Below are 17,617 nucleotides of genomic sequence, written 5' to 3' on the forward strand. Positions count from 1 at the left end.
ACGTACACAGTAAGCCAAAGGGGGCACATTAATTTTTATTTTCTTTTCCAATTACCGTTTCTTGTGCAAGAGTTGCAGAGACCTCCTGGCTTCCCTATCTTGAGACTGGCTGATTAACTTCTCCTCCTCAGAGACAAGGGCACCCTTCACCAGGACTGTAATGATCTCTTTGTTCCATTCCTCCACTGCTGCTCCGACACTGGCCGTTCTGGAAATGTCAGTGAGATTTCTTAGTTAGCCAGTTAGCTATCGAAGTCTTTCAGTGGGGATAAAAGACGGGCGTTCTCTTATAAAAAAAGCATAGAAGCTAAGCAAACCAAGGTGTTAAGGCGCCGACTCCTTGGAGTTCACATCCAGATATTTTAGTCTGAAGCACAGAAGCTTTGTAGATGCCTAACTCCTTGCTGGTTGGCTGATCCTGTGGGATTTTGTGGGTGACAAGCTGCCAGTGTCATTTAACGCCCGAGAGCAGATCCCATCTATGTATATGAAGCAGAGACTCTAGGGCATCTAATCCTGAAGCTTGACTCGGTAATGGAAGCTTTCAGGCAATAGAGCCAAATCTCCACTTGTGTACTGCTAAGATTTCAAGTCCCACGACTACAGCCTAGAGTGGCCCAGAGCTCCCACACAGGCCAGCAAAGTGCTAGTCTGTAAGGATTTTTCTCGAGAGGAGGTGAAAATGGCCACAAATTAACCGCTTCTTCTTTTGTAGGCACTTTAAAAAATGAACCAGAGACTGGGTAGTGTGGAGCAAGGTTAGAGTTACGTCCCTATGCATCTGGCTGACAGGCATCTGAACTGTATACTGGCAATAGCTTCTGTAGTCATTAACTCAGCAAAGATACTCAGGATACTTTCCCAGCGTGGAAGCGCATATATGTGAGCTTAAAGAAAAAAAAAATTATTTTCATTTATATATAACGGTGGTTTGCCCACATGCATGTTGCTCTGTACCACTTGTATGCTGTACCTTGAGGAGTACAGAAGAGAAGGAGTTAGATTCCCTCAGACTTGGAGTTACAGACTCAGGCTCTGGGACTTGAACCTGGGTCCTCTGTAAGAGAAGCCAGTGCTCAGCCATCAGTTATGTTTTTGAGGCTGCCAGAAAGTAGACCATATATACCTAAATTTTTGAAACGGCAAACATGATGAGAAAGGAAAGTTTCGAAACAGAGCTGTAGCTATGCAATAGGGACACCAGGGTACAGAACCCATCTGCAATATGTGTTGGGGCCACCAAGTGGGTGGAAGCTGTTGGTATCACCTTGCTTGTGCATATGTCACCAAATCTGGAAACTTCAACCATCACCATTTGGGCAATTTAGCGTGACAATGTGACAGCAGTTTACTGGATAAAACCCACGCTGGCCATCCACACACTTGTATTTTGAGGAATGTGCTTCCAGTTAAAGCAGTGATTCTCAGCCTTCCTAATGCTCTGACTCTTTAATACAGTTCTTCATATTGTGGTGACCCCCAACTATGAAGTTACTTTTGTTGCTACTTTGTAACTGTCATTTTGCTACTGCTAATGAATCATAATGTAAATGTCCGTGATTTCCAATGGTCTTAGGTGACCCTTGTGGAAAGGTAGCTCAAGGAATCAATGAGGAGAAATGACCACAAGTCTCCTTACAACCTTTATAAATGTAGCTTTTCAGCCTTTGGACAGTGTAGTCATTACAATATTTTACCAAGTATATTTGTGATCATTACTTTTTCAGTGTTGAAACTACCAATAGGTTCAAACACTTCTGCATGCTCACCCCTGAATCTCCCGTTACGCAGGTCACACTTGGTGAATCTGGAGTAGATGTTATACGTTATTAGATGCCTCTTATTTCCCTTCCGCATGTCACCTGTTGTCACCCCTCATCTTTTGGGCTGCCAGGGGATCTTGGATTAAGTTATTCTTGTAGGAATGATGGTGAAGTGTGCTGTAACAACGAAGCGAACCTTGAAGTTTGAGGTTTGATATCGTAGGCCCCTAACACATAAGAAATATAGGGAAGATTATGAACACAGAAGCCGGAGCCACCAACCCCCCCGATGAAGACTGTCTGACACTGAACAGGCTGTTGTCCGTCCTTCAAAAACAGTGAGAGAGAGGAGCCATGTCTTCTGTTGTCTCCTCATCTGTAACAAAGAGTTGATTGAGTTTTAGAAAGCAAGATAAGTATAGTTCAGAGTCTGTGCAAGAGGACTCGAAGGGGCATTGAGGTTAGGCATGAATCAAAATCCTGTGTGACCAGTGGGGATCCAATGGCGGGTGGCATCACTGAGCAATGACACCTTTATTCCTATGGACTCAGGAGAACACTCGTCAATTTTCCAAGAAAGGGCTCTTGAGGGCTCAGAAGTTTCCTAATTATTCAGTAGAATTAAGAGAATATAAAATGCCGACAATGAATTTATCTCATAATTTGTAAACTGAGTTATGTATACACTGCAAATGGTTGTCATGGTGTATCTATTTATGGATTTGTTTCTGAGTCCAGGGAGTAAAGCCCCCCTTTGTTGTGGATTTGGTCTAAAGATGCTTGTATGATGTTAATCTGGTCCCCCAACACTGTGCAAGATTCTGTACACCTGCATGTAAGAAACTGAGGGGACCCTGCCCAGAGTTGGTTTTAATTGGTAAATAAAGTTGTCAGCAACCAATGGCTGGGCAGGGAGACAGAGGCAGGACTTTAGGATTCCTGGGCAAAGGGACTGAGGAGAGGGAGTGAGGGACAGCCGCTATGCCTGGAGAGGAGAGAGACATCACCCTTGAGAGGTGCAGAGGACAGATATATAGTTGGCATTTAAGAGCCAGGGAAGAGCAGGCCCAAACCCTGCTCCCCCCTCCCCCCGACTGGGTCTAAGGCAACAAAGATGGAATATAAATTTTATTAAGTAATAACTCAGAAATAGGGGGAGGAGGGTGTGTTAGCCACATGGAGGTTTGGAAGTGGCCCAACCATTGAGCTATTAAAGGCATATCAAAATATAAAGGCTGTATGTGTGTTTAACTGCAGATGGCAGGAGGATGCATGGCTTCCTATCGCTAATGCTGTTCACTGACTTCTGCTTTGTATGTGACTTTCCTATTATGTAAGTCTCACCTGGCCAGGATCAAAATACTCTCTTCCAAAGTCTAAAAGTTGGCAGGTATGTCTGACTCAGAGCTCAGGTGCTCCAGGGATGCCACGTGGCTCCTGGGGCAGGGTTTTGTCAGTGCATTATAGAAAAATGTATGATGTGGAACCCACCATGGAGGGAGCTCACTGGAGGCTGCCCTGATGCAGGTGTTCCATTGTGCAAGCCCACGAGGCTCCGGGTCTACTCAGTGAACAGGGCCAGGATTTGATGCTAAATTAACCAGAAATAATACCAAACAAGCAACACCTGGCTGAATCGCTGGTTCAGTAAACTCCCTTTAACTGTTAAGTGGAATGGGGGGGGGTGTACAGTCATGATCTTACTCTTTAATCATCTCTTCAGTGTCTGTCAGAGAGCTAAGACGAATTATTGCCATGCTTTGGTGATACTTAAGTAGAGGACAAGGTCCCAATCTTAGTTGGGTGGCCTTGGGTGAGTTACATAACCTTTCTCCCCTATCAGTAACGAAGCTGATGACGATCCCCATCATTTATGATTTCTGTGCGGACTGAGTGATTCAGATGCCAGGGTGGTACATGCTAAGTGTTGTAGAAGTGCTTTAGATGGTCAGCCAAAGTGAATCTGGCACATTCCATTCATCTCCGGACTCGATGCGGCTGAAATCAGTACTGGTTCCCCCACCACCCCTTTCGTTGCTATGGTTACTAATGCATTAATTGCACGGCTTGACAGGTTCGCTAAGACAGTAGCATACGTGTGAACGCCGGGCGTTTTTCTGGTTCCCTTCCTGTTGGTGTGATAAGATAAAGCAACTTAGGGAAGGAAAGAGTGAAGTTGGCCAGGACTTTCCAGGTCATAGCCCCTCATTAAACAGAGAAGTCAGAGCAGTAACTGAAGCAGGAGCTTGAAGCAGAATCTGATAGAGCTTGCTAGCTAGCTTAAAGGCTCTCATATAGCTACTTTCCTGTACAGCCCAAGACAGCCTGGGCAGGAAATGGTGCTATTTATTTGCAGACGAATATGGTCTGGGCAACTACTCCACTGAGATACCCTTCTTAGATGAGTCTAGGCCAACAGTTCTCAACTTATGGGTCTTGCTCACCGGAAAACACTTATTTCCGACGGGCTTAGGAGCCCTCAACCATATGCTTATTTTTCGTTGCTACTTCAAAACTGTAATTTTGTTACTGAATGGTATCTCAGTTCCTAAGACCATTGGGAATATGTGTTTTCTGATGGTCACGACCCACAGGTTGAGAACCACTGCTCTCGCCTATGATGACTTAAAAGTTAAAGCTAACTAGGACAGGCCTTGATACCTTCTTTTGTACAACCTGGCACTGCATTTGAGAGCCATAAGGGGCCTGGCAAAACCCTGGGAGATGTCTATGTTTAGTTTTTTTTTTTTTTTTTTTTTTTTTGGTGTGTGTGTATGTGTATGAAACAAATAGAAAAGTTATATACATATATGGGGCAGGGGTGAGGGAGTATTGATTTTTATAAAAATTAGTGCCGGACATGGTGGTGCACGCCTTTAATCCCAGCACTCGGGAGGCAGAGGCAGGTGGATTTCTGAGTTCAAGGCCAGCCTGGTCTACAAAGTGAGTTCCAGGACAGCCAGGCCTATACAGAGAAACCCTGTCTCGAAAAAAAAAAAAGTAAAAAATTAGCCTTAGCATGAGAAAATGAATAGCAGAAAGAGTCTAATAGCCTTAAAAAGACACCAAAGAACAGAAGAGCATTCACTGAATTCCTATGCTGATGTTTTTTAGTAAATCAGACAAAGAGGCAAGTGTCAGGAAGAGCCCATGCAATGCTGACCTGCGTGTGCACCAGGTATGTTTTTCTAGGACACAGTACCTTGCAGAAGGTGTGTAACATCAGTGTGCCCAGTCTCCAGCTCTGTGGGATGATGCTGGAGCTCTGCTCAAGAGCTGTGTGAGAAGGTATTGGACTGTGAGTTGCTGCGCTCATCTATTTAATGAGACTACCTTAGAAGGAGCGAAAATGAACGTCTGGTAACACGAAAGAAGGCAGAGTTAAGGAAGTGAATAAAAACTACCAGTCTGGGGCCCAATAAGATACTGGTTGCTGTGTAGCATGATTTTATTTCCTCTTCTCAATAAGCCTTGGGGTAGGCAGTATGTTCCTTTATACACAAAAGCCTGGAGAGCAAGTAGCTGGCATGGAAGACCACTGCCTCTAAGCAGCTTGGTTGAGAACAAAGAAGGGTGGAGCCTGGGGTACGTCATTAGCTTTGGACCATGTGGGACATCAAGTGGGATCCGATACCTTCATCTGGTGTGTCCGATGACAGCTTGTAGTGTACTCTTATACATAAAAATAAATAATTTAAAAAGAGAGAAAGATTAAAAACATTTGGGAACTGAAGATACAAAACACAAATGCTTCACGTGTCTTTGGTGGGAGTTGGGAGTAAATTTTTACTGGCTTAGGAATTTTCAGAAATTTCTCATTTAAAATAAAATTCACATTGAGAAAACGCAATAGAAAGGAAAACCAGTTATCTATGGTTGGTCTTTGGGATGCATGTCTCCTGTTCTAATAGAGCCTAGCCCTCCCCTTCTAGGTTCCCCTTGACTCAGTGATGTCTCCTGATAGACAGACATCATGGGTAGTCTGGAGGGCAGGGGTGAAGATTATATCCCACATCTGTAAGGAGTTGATTCCCCAACTGCAAGCGGCAAGAGGCCCCAGGTTCTCTTAGCACCAAGCCTATCTTGGGAGTGTCACAAGAACTTCAGAAATGGGTCCATGCATTACCACACTCTTCCTACTGTACACAAAACCTAGAGAAGTTTGAATACTACAGACGTGTTGACTCAAAGCACTAGGGATGCCTTGTTTACTATATGCTCATGTCTGTCAGAAACTCCATCCCCAACTGAATCTATAATAGTGATAAAAAAAAAAACCACGATAATAATGTATAATTTAAAGCAGGGACAACCCAAACCAGCAGAGATGATGTCACGGGGATCTGGTGAGAATCTTGAATAGAACCACACACAGGTGCCTGGTTAGGCTCTTGCTCTACCGACTTCCTCTTTTCAGTATTCGCTCATCATGTGTGGCTTAAAAATGCCCGGTTTTGAAGTGGCAACAGGGTCTACTTGCTATGCATTTCTGCCCCAGACTCCCTGTGCCTGGTTTTCCATCTGCACACTCTCTTTGTGCAGCGTGACTCCTGCATGCTTTTATTCTCTTTACCCACCTATGGGAGTCTCACTGGAGATCCGTCACTACTTTGCCTGCCCTTGTAGAAGAGCCTATGGATCCATATGCACTCACGGACTGGTGTCTGGTTAGCTCAAAACCCTAGAAACGGCCTCAAAACAGGACACATTGTAGTGCACAAACCATTGCAGCAATTCTGTAGTTGCTGTGACAAAGCACCCAAACCAAGCAACTTAAGGAAGGAGGAAGGAACGGAGAAGAAAGGGAGAAGTAAGGGCTTCTCTTGGATCACAGCCAGAGGGGGTGTCGTGTATCACTACAGGGCAGCGGGCGGTTTCATGGTAGCAGTGGTAAACGGTCTTCCTTTTTTTTTTTTTTTTTTTTTTTTGATTTTTATTACATATTTTCCTCAATTACATTTCCAATGCTATCCCAAAAGTCCCCCATAGCGCCCCCCACTTCCCTACCCACCCATTCCCATTCTTTTGGCCCTGGCATTCCCCTATATTGGGGCATATAAAGTTTGCAAGTCCAATGGGCCTCTCTTTCCATTGATGGCCGACTAGGCCATCTTTCGATACATATGCAGCTAGAGACAAGAGCTCCGGGGTTCTGGTTAGTACATCATGTTGTTCCAACAATAGGGTTGCAGATCCCTTTAGCTCCTTGGGTACTTTCTCTAGCTTCTCCATTGGGAGCCCTGTGATACATCCAATAGCTGACTGTGAACATCCACTCCTGTGTTTGCTAGGCCCCGGCATCGTCTCACAAGAGACAGCTATATTTGGGTCCTTTCAGCAAAATCTTGCTAGTGTATGCAATGGTGTCAGCGTTTAGAAGCTGATTATGGGATGGATCCCTGGATACGGCAGTCTCTAAATGGTCCATCCTTTCATCACAGCTACGAACTTTGTCTCTGTAACTCCTTCCCTGGGTGTTTTGTTCCCAATTCTAAGAAGGTGCACAGTGTCCACACTTTGGTCTTCATTCTTCTTGAGTTTCATGCGTTTAGCAAATTGTATCTTATATCTTGGGTATCCTAAGTAAGAACTCACACAATATGTATTCACTGATAAGTAAACGGTCTTCCTAAAGAACCAATTAGAATGCCCCTAGGGGCTAGAGAGATGGCTCAGCAGTTAGGAGCACTGAATGCTCTTCCAGAGATCCTGAGTTCAATTCCCAGCAACCACATGGTGGCTCACAACCCTCTGTAATGGGATCTGATGCCCTCTTCTTCTTCTTCTTTTTTTTTTTTTTAATTTTTATTAGGTATTTTCCTCATTTACATTTCCAATGCTATCCCAAAAGTCCCCCATACCCTCCCTCCCACCCCCCTACCCACCCACTCCCACTTTTTGGCCCTGGCGTTCCCCTGTACTCGGGCATATAAAGCTTGCAAGTCCAATGGGCCTCTCTTTCCAGTGATGGCCGACTAGGCCATCTTTTGATACATATGAAGCTAGAGACCAGAGCTCCGGGGTACTGGTTAGTTCATAATGTTGTTCCACCTATAGGGTTGCAGATCCCTTTAGCTCCTTGGGTATTTTCTCTAGCTCCTCCATTGGGGGCCCTGTGATCCATCCAATAGCTGACTGTGACTGATGCCCTCTTCTTGTGTGTCTGAAGACAGCTATAGTGTGCTCGTATAAATAAATTAGAAAAAAAAAAGTGGGCCTGGGTTATACATCCCCAAGTCCCATAACCTCTCAAAGCAACACCACCCACTGAAGAGCAAAGGATCAAACTGGAACCTGAGGGGACTATTAACATACAAACCCCACTAGCTATAATCCTCAGTTCCTAGGCAGCATCAGGACCAACTGCCCTCCAGGACTCTCTGCTATCTTATCCCGGTATCCATGTGTTCTCCTGTTCTCTCCCACTCTCTAACACCCGTTCTGATTGCTGTTGGCGACATTCTCAAATGAATCCGGCATAGGAGTTCTCGTCTCTGAGACCCGATTTAAGACCTCATCATTATTGATCAGGGAGAGAAAAAAAAAGTCCTTAGCCACACAGGAAGATGAAAGCTGCACTTGTCCCACGGAGGGTCTACACTGGCCGTCTCAAACTCTGGACAAATGCCTTTAACCATCTGCATAGAATAGCAAAACAAATACGATGGATCAAACTCTTGCCCTGTGGGTTCATGCTCACTGGACTGATGCTCAGGCAGAACAGAAACCTTCTGTGCGCACGGTGTGTGTTGTTAACTCTCACTGGGTGCTGGGCTCGCTCCCCACAGACTTACACCTACATTTGTGACATTTGCTTTGCCTCTGGAGTCTGCTTACACTGTTGAATAAATACAATGTGGTGAGTTAGGTAGCTCTCAGACAAGACAGAACAGTTCAGTTGCGCTTTCTAGCCTTATTTCATCAAGAGCAACAGACCCAGCATCTATACGAGTTTCATGAAGCTCCTGAAATACTGCCCTGCTCCAACCCCATCCGGAGCTGTCTGTGTCCAGGCATCCACATAATGGAATGTTTTCACAGCAGAGTCCTGTACGGTTTGAGCGATGTCGCCGTTGGCTGGCGTTCTCGGTGTACGGCTCTTCCACCCGGTTGCACCCAATTTCACTGATCAGCAGCTCTGGCTCAGCTACACCCCCACATATTCAATAATGCACTTGGCAGGTACGGAGAGGAGATGCGCATTCACAAAGGACCGCAGCCTCCTGGAGCATCAGGCAAGTAGGTGCTCACTGTTTGCTCTCTTGGACCCAGCACTGAACTTGGGTGTGAGGAAGCTCGCCAGCCTGGAGTATTTTGGCAGCAGAGATATTTATTAATTGCTTGAAAGGATGAGTTAGATTTTTCCCCTCTTTTTCTCCCCCAAATGTGGTTTCCATCAGCCGTTTTTTTCTGATATATCGGTAGGTTGTTCATATGTGACCAGACACTAGGATGGGGAGTTGGGCTTGGTCAAGCAGAGGCAGAGATTAAATTTAAAACCCAGCAAACTTTCCCCATAGAAGTGTCTGCCTCACATTGTAATCGTTTTTATGGCTGTGACTGTGCAGAATCTTACAGTAATTCAAGTGATTTAAATGTATAGAAAAGTTCTAAAGATAGGATAGAGGTTCCCCTCTGGCCCCAGCCTATGTTTCCTAGGTGGGGAGCCTATACAACTATGGGAGCCATATGGATACAGTACTCATCAATTTCACAAAAGCAGACTTTAGTCGGATCTTGTTTCCCGTGACTTCTTCCGTTCCAATTCAAGATCCCATCATGCACTTGGGAACCCCCGTTCATCAGTTCATGTGAGTTTGTCCCAACTCCCTGGGCTGGGGAGGTGGCTCAGTCAGGAAATCACCTGCCATGGAGGCATTAAGGACTTTTCTTTGGATCTCTAGAACCTACAGAAAAAGCCAGGCATGGTGGTGTGTTTTGTAACCCCAGAGCTTGGGAAAGGAGGATCCCGGAGGCTCATTAGTCAGTCAGTCAGACAGAGTAGTTGATGGAGTTTCAGGTTCAGTAAGAGTCCCTGTCTCAAAAAATACAGGTACCTGACATCAACTTCTGGTTTCCACACAGGTGCACACACATGTGCACACACATGTGTACAACAGGTGCATACATACCCAAATGCACATATGCATGCACCCCTGCAACCAAGTATATTTACACACACACACACACACACACACACACACACACACACACACACACACACCATGTACTATATTCATAGATCTGTATACTTGCAGAGTGAGAGAGCCCGAGTCCCAGTCAGGGTTCTGTTGAGGATGTGCTAGGTAAATGAACACCTTATTAACCCTTGTCCTTCCCTCTTTATAACCTGGGCGTACAAATTCAACCTTATCTGTGTCAAGCAAGCTACCATACTATCCTCACAGGGTATGGTGAGGAGTTCACATGGTAAAGCTTAAAGCATGTGATCTTAGCCCCATGCAGTTAGCCCTGAGCTGTCTTGCCGCCCCATGAAAGTACCTAGCTAGCCAATATTGGTTTCTTTGCTGCATGGCTATGGGTCACTCCTTTTAAAGTAAATTATTTTCTAGAATAGATCATAGGCACTCAGTGAAGGGTACCAAAGAAGGCTTAGTGCTGTTCTCATCCCTGCTTACCTGTCTTTGGGTCCCACCACCCTGCCAAAGGCTACTGTCTTTGTTTTTTATCTTAGACACTTTCATGTAAAATTCAGTTGTTTAAATATGCTGTCCTTCTGGAACTTTTGGCAATGTAGCCACTGCTAAGGAAGAATATTACTGGGCTGGTACAGGTAGTCTTGCTCGGTTTGTGTTGTGAATAATGAGATTACCTGTGCATCACAGAGCATTTGTTATACACGGTGATCAGAATATCCATTCTGCTGATTTCTTTTTGGTGGTGCTGGGGTTAGACCCCAGGGCCTTGAGCATACTAGGCAAGTACTCTGCCTTAGAGCTATATCCCCAGCCTACTTTTTCTCTGCCCCCTCTTGTTTTGGCAATAGTTTTTCATGTGGCACAGCCTGTCTCGACAAACCACCAGTTAAATCTAGCTTAGATCTCCTGATCATCCTATCCCAGCCCTCTGAGAGTCAGGAAGTCAGGGGTGAGCCACCATACTTGCTCCATTATGCTTTAAATCTCTTCCAGTCTAACCTCATCTAATATGACGGCTTGTGGGTTAGGGACTATTAGCATTCCCACTTTACAGATAAAAACACTGAGGGCCAGAGAAGTCCCAAGGTCACCTAGGAGCATAGAAGTAAAACAGAGATCAAAACTCCTAGACTTGGGCACCCAGATGTGGTTGTTTCCAGTTCAGCGAGTGCCAACCCTGTTGTCTGTGGTTCCAGTGAGGACCCCCCACACAGGTTCCACCTCAGTTTACTCCTCATGTCTGTACAATTTGCCAGGATCACACCTCCCATGATCTTCTCTGTTGCTGAGGCCGATCCATTAGGTCTTCATCGGCAAGTGAGACTCAAGTGCAAACAGCGCTCCCATGATTCCTTGCGCCGGCCAGTCTCATTGGAACGAGCAGTTGTCTTTTCTTGCTAGGAGCCTAACAGATTGACTCACAGACAGCCAGTTGTTGCAGAGTCCATTTATTGATAGACTTGACTGATGATAGCCAAGGGCTTATTTCCTTCATAATAAAGAAACGAGGAAGCCAAGGATCTCTAAAGCATTTTCCTGCATAGACAAGGGGGCTTTTAAGAGTTGCAGTGCTGGTTAGTATAGGACCCCTTTTCTGTGACTTACAGTAGTTCACAAGTAGTGGCCTACAAATTAAGCATTGATACAGAATTAGAGAGGACGAACAGGGTGTTGGACATCTTTACTCCATCTCCTGGGGACCCAGAGTTTGAATGACCGTGGCATTCCATGGCAGATGCTGCCAAACCCCAGAGCTTTTGCTCAGCCTGGAGCAGATCCACTGTGTAGGCTGGTCTGGCCTTTCATGAAAGGGCCTGGCTCAAAGAAACAAAGTATTTTAGAGTTTGCAGAAGGGAAGCTTGCCATCACAGAGCTATCTGCAGGACTCATAATGAGCTTCCTCCCTGCAGAGAGTCATTCAAATATTGCCGGGATTCCGAGGAGCCTCAGCATGGCCTGGCAATGGTCTTCCCCACTGAGATTTTGGCGATGGATATTAACACCATTTGGCACAGTTCAGAGAGCGGTTGGAAGAGCAGATTGCCTTGGTCTAGTGAAGGATTTTCTTTCCAACCAGTCTAGAGTGCTCTGCTCCATAGCGCTGGGTCCCATCCGTCCCTTTTCCATGACAACCTTTGAAACCCTAGAAAGCAGGCCCTGTGTCTTGTTTATCTCTTTGTTCTCAGTGCCAACCAGATTTGCTGGCACAAAGTCGGCACTGAGGTAATGTTTGTTTGGAAAAAAAAAGTGCAAACATAGTTTTACCACGGAGGAGGCTCGAGACATCAGATTTTCTTAATCTCAATGGATTTGGCCAAGGGACTGGGCACATTTCCTGGGTTTAGACTAAATATAAAATGTAAAAATAGGAGTTTTTCTGGCTCAAAAAGCTCCTTAAAAACATCCAGGGGCCTACTTGATTTGAGATAATAATATGGTATCCTGCTGATGGCAGTTGGAGGTGTCTTGGAGCATCTGCTACTCTGGCAGATCCTGGGTCGGTCCTCAGAACTGGGATTCAGGGCAGATAGATAAGCTGATCGCAGGCTACTTTCATCTCACAGCGGGCGTTTTCTTTGATCTCCCCAGCTGGTTGGAGAAACTGAGACAGTGTGGCAACTTCTGAGAAACATCTTGTTTACTCACGGAGAGATTTTGATATTCACAGTAGAGGAATAGAGGTGGGCTCTGCCACAGGCTAGGTGGGGTATTGAGGTCCAATTGTAGATACAATGTCTGTTCTCAAGTCTCCCAGCCTCAGTGGTACTGCAGCGGCACACTGTCATTCCTTCCCAGAGGAGACTCCCAGTGATGGTGGGGACAGAAGCCAGGTCCCTGTCCCCACTGAGACAGTTCTGAAGGCCTGTCTACTCTGGAGCTTCCTAAAGAAACTTGTTTCTCTGTCACAAGTGTACTTCAGGCCAGAGTTAGTCTGCCCTGTCTTGCTCCCCTTCCTCTTCCTCTTTAAAGCAATGCTTGCCATCCTGGAGGAGTCAGGACCGCAGGGGCTACTTCAGCAGGGGTGAGCAGGGATGACAGCCTCCTTCCCATTTCGTGATTGATTATTCATAGACATGGTTTTGGGAGGCTCGACTGTAGACAGTCAACAGCTGCTATGAGCACACGGCTGTGCCATGCCCGGAAGCCAGCGTTTCCAAGCCTCTCTCCCGATCTTTCCGTTCCCACATCGGCTCTTCTCTTTATCTATGTGGTGGTATAAAGCGGTGGGGCTCAGCCCTCGCTTGTTTGTGGCACCTGAGTAGCTGCGTGGCTTCTGCACCCAGCGTCGCGCATTGCAAAGAAAAGCTTTTCTGATTAAGGTTGTGAGAACCACTCATCTGTGGGGATGGACATTAACTATTCAGACAACATCTCGGCACCACAAGTCAGCTAAATGACAGCGTTAAGTTCACTCCTGGGGCCTCCTGGGCTATAGGCTTTTGATAAGGTTGGTTTCACAGATTTCTATCACATCATAAAATCTGTCTTCCTTGTCTTCCATTTCTCTGGCTACCAAGCTGGTTTGGTTTCCGTCCCTCCCCCCACCTCCCATCCCCCACCTTGTGAGCTCTGTGATGACTTTACTTTGAAATATGGCGTCTATTGCCTTCAAGTAGCAACCAAAAACTGGATGGTTATTCAGTGTGGTAAAGGTGGACCTCGGATTGGCATGCGTTAACCTTTCTAAATATAGAACATTTACAGATCAAGAAACAAAGCCTAAGGAAGTTAGGCTTGCCAGATGCACTCAGGCAGCGAGTGGCAGAGCTACACCAGGCAATTTAGACGTGCAGCCCCGTGCTGTTAAGTACTGACTGCTCTGTCACCCTTTGCAAATGAGCAGGCACCCTTGAGCAATGTGGAGTCTGGGGGTGGGGAGCGGGGAGGAGAAGCTAATTAAGTAACTGAAAGGTGAGATAAGAAGACCTGCATATCAAGAGAAGTCTACATTGAATAAAAAGAGAAAAATACTACATGAGCTCTGGGGAATAAAAGACACTGTCATGGAAGAAACACATTTTGGAGATTGGATAGAAAGCTGGGTGACTCTGGCTTGTCTGTAACATCAGCATGCTGGAGGCCGAGACAGGAGGATTTAGAATTTGGTTCTAGCTACATAATGAGACTCTGGGCTACATAGTGAGACTCTGTCTCAGAAATGAAACTAAACCAAACAGGGAGAGAATGGCAGGAGAGGATCCCTGGCCATGGCATGCAGATGACATTGGGAGCTTGGGTGTCTCTGTGGACTCAGTGGGAGAGATGGGGGGTTGGGGTTGGGGTGGCAGGGAGCAGGGGCGGTGGGCCATGGGAACGGGAAGGTGTCAGCTTTACTGTGATCTTGGGTGTCAGGACGACCATTCTCTCTCACTTGAAGGGTCACGGGAGGGGGGGCGTTAATGATGGGGGCAGGGTTCAGAAGAGACACAGTTGATACTGTCGAGACAGTGATAGCATTAGGCTGCCAGAAAGAAGCAGGAGCTACAGGAGAAGAAGATTGGACCCTGTGGATGACCAGGAGACAGAGTCATTGGGATGGGACAGATGTGATCCTCTTTCTTCTTCCCTTTTAACATGATGGTAAGATATGTGCAACTGGGACTCCCTTTTGGATGAAGCTGATATTTACTGAGCACTTATGGTCTAAGTAGAACATAAACGATATGCTATTCTATATAACTTAGTTGTATAATTATATAACATTAATAATATGATATATTATATAAATTATATAATATATAAAATTATATTATTATATTATGGATGAAGCTGATATTAATTGAGCACTTATGCTCTAAGTAGAGCATAAAGCATGTACTTACGCTCTAACTAAAACATAAAGCATATACTATATAATTTAATTATATTATATGACATTATATAGTTATATTATCTCTGTATATAAATTATATTGTTATATTATGGATGACCCTGATACTTATTGAGCCCTTATGCTCTAACTAGAACGTAAAGCATATGCTTTAATTATATAATTACATAAATTTAACAGTTGTTTTGCAGTGTGCTCTCTCCTGTTACCTAGCCTGGTCTTGAGCTCCTAGGCTTCAGCCATCTTCCCGTCTCATCTCCTGGAGTCCCTGGAGAGTTGGCTTTCCTCCAGCAGGTTCTTTGGCATTGTCTGAGTCAAGATTTAACCTGAAAAATCTAATTTTCAGAATGAGTAGTATAAGCCTGGGGAGCTGCAGCTGGCCTGGATTATGTTCTAGGTCAGTGGTTCTCAACCTTCCTAACGCTGCGACCCTTTGATACAGTTCCTCATGTTGTGGTGACCCCCAACCAAAAAAAATTATATCATTGTTAGTTCATAACTGTAATTTTCATGAACTGTAATGTAAATATTTGATATGCAGTATATCTGACATGGGATTCTTGCAAAAGGGTCGGTCATTCAACTCACCAAGGGTCTCGACCTACAGATTGAGAACCACTGGTCCCGCTAAATTTTTTATTTTTATTTTTTGGCGCAGGGTGAGCCTTCACAGGATTCGTGTATTTTTATGAGTGCTGTGCTAAGGTTGCGGAGAAAATCTTTGCATATTATGATCTTGCTCCACGAGCTTCTTTTGACCCAATTGCACAGTTGCAGATTTTCTCTGCAACTGTCAGGGAGAACTACCTGGAAACTGACCAAGCTGTCCAAATCATGAAAACAGGACTTTATTCAGCCAGTCTCCTAGTTTGCTCTCTGTTGCTGTGCTAAAACACTTACCAAAACCAATTTGAGGAAGGAGCGGCTTAGTTCATCCTATACTTCCAGGTAACAGTCCATCACTGAGGGAAGTCAGGGCGGGGACTCCGACAGGAACTGAAGGGACGATTGGAGGAATGCTGCTTATGAGCTTGCTCCCCAGGGATCGCTCAGCTACCACCCAGGACCACCGACCCAGGGGTGTGCTCACCGCCCACCCTGGGCTGGGCCCTCCCTCATCAATCATTAATTGTGAAAATGTTCAACAGACTTGTCCACAGGCCTATTGCTACTCTCTTTTCCCGGGTGCCTCTTGTTTTTGTCAGTCGACAAGAACTAACCATCACAGCCAGTGTCGGATTTCTAAGACTCACTAGTTTGGCCGGACACATTTACATGGCAACACAATCCTTAGCTAAAATCGGACTACAGACTTGGAGGTTGTTCTCGATTCCTTGTCCACTTCCGCCTTACCCAAAGCCCTGAGTCCCATCGGCTCTCTATGCAAACAAAAACATCTCACGTCTGGTACCCTAAGCAGGGGACTTTCAGCTTCCTTCTGCTGTATGGACAGCTTCTCACACACCGAGAGGGATTTCAAGCTATTCTATTTTTCCATCCTAAATTCCCAAGAAATCCCCAACTGTTTAAGTTCACCATGCCTGCAGATGCTTTAACCGCCTAATTGCCCGCTTTGCTCAAGGGAAAGAACACCTGGCTGGTTTTTCAGCTAAACTAAGCCCAGCGGACTGGAGACTGTCATTTCCACTTCCAGACACTAGGTGGCACTCTGGATGCATGCAACGTTTTTCCCGTCTCGCCCGTCTCTCAGGCTGAAACTTTGGGAGAAAGCTGGATACTAAAATGGGTTGAGATGACCAGATTCTGCTTAAAACACTTCAAATGTGTATTTTTTTGGGGGGGTGGTGGTGGTGGTGGTGGTGGGGTGGGGTTGGAAACAAATTATAGCTCGGAAAAATAAATTGGAAAGATTTCTGGATTTTTCTAATAAAAACTGCTCCAGCGTTTCTGATGTTCGAGAATGGAGAACCAGTCGGCTGGCACAAGCTTGCCATCCCAGCTACAGGAGGCAAGAGGACAGAAATCTCAAGGCCCACCTGGTCTGCAGAGCCAGTTGAAGGGCACCTTGAGCAGCTAGCTCAATGAGACTCTTGTCTCAAAACGTGAAGTGAAAAAGGGGCTCAGCGTTGGGGACCTTGCCTAGCACACGGGCGGTCCTAGGGGCATCCCTAGAAACAAAATGAGTGCAGTAAACAAAATCAATGATAGGTGAAAAAATTGCCGAGGTGTAGATGAGGTGGTGGCCTTTGGGTGAAGGTTTTTGACGTTTGGGAATAGAGTTCTGAATTAGAAGGGTTCATTTAAAACTAGCTCAGATTCGCGCTGTTGGCCCTTTCTGCTGCAGGAGAGAGGCAGGCTCATCTCCAGGCTCAGGAGAGCAAACTGTGAGGTTTTCCCCAGGGTAGAGTGAGAAGACACTCCTGTGGGTGACAAAGACCCTACCCAGTGCATGGACTCGCCACCTACTGCGTGTCTGTACTCTCCTTAAATTCTTTGTATCCCAAGACTCCCGGAGACAGCGATTTGAGATGTAGGCTTGCCTCTCTTTTCTTTAAGACCTGACTTGGAGATAAACTTATTTCATTTTCTTGGGCTTCTGATTGAATGGTGAGCAAGAGAGTTCTTAGACTCTGGCAACATTAATAATTTCATTCAAATTCATGTGAACTTTCTAGAAAAGCAATACCTTGTTAAAGATTCAGTAAAGCAGATTTACTGATTAGAAAGAACCTCATGATTCTAGAAAGGTAGAATATTGTAGATCTAGAGCCAAATTATCTTGGGCTGGTACTAGACCACGGTCTAAGAACAGAGTAACTTGAAGGGAATTCTGAGCATCTGCATGGACATTCCAAGAAAATAAGACAAGAATCCTGTGTGCCCAGTTTCTTTAAAACACAGAA

Source organism: Mus caroli, unplaced genomic scaffold (assembly GCF_978045245.1).
Source record: "Mus caroli unplaced genomic scaffold, Mus_caroli_1 scaffold_9, whole genome shotgun sequence".
NCBI lineage: Eukaryota > Metazoa > Chordata > Mammalia > Rodentia > Muridae > Mus > Mus caroli.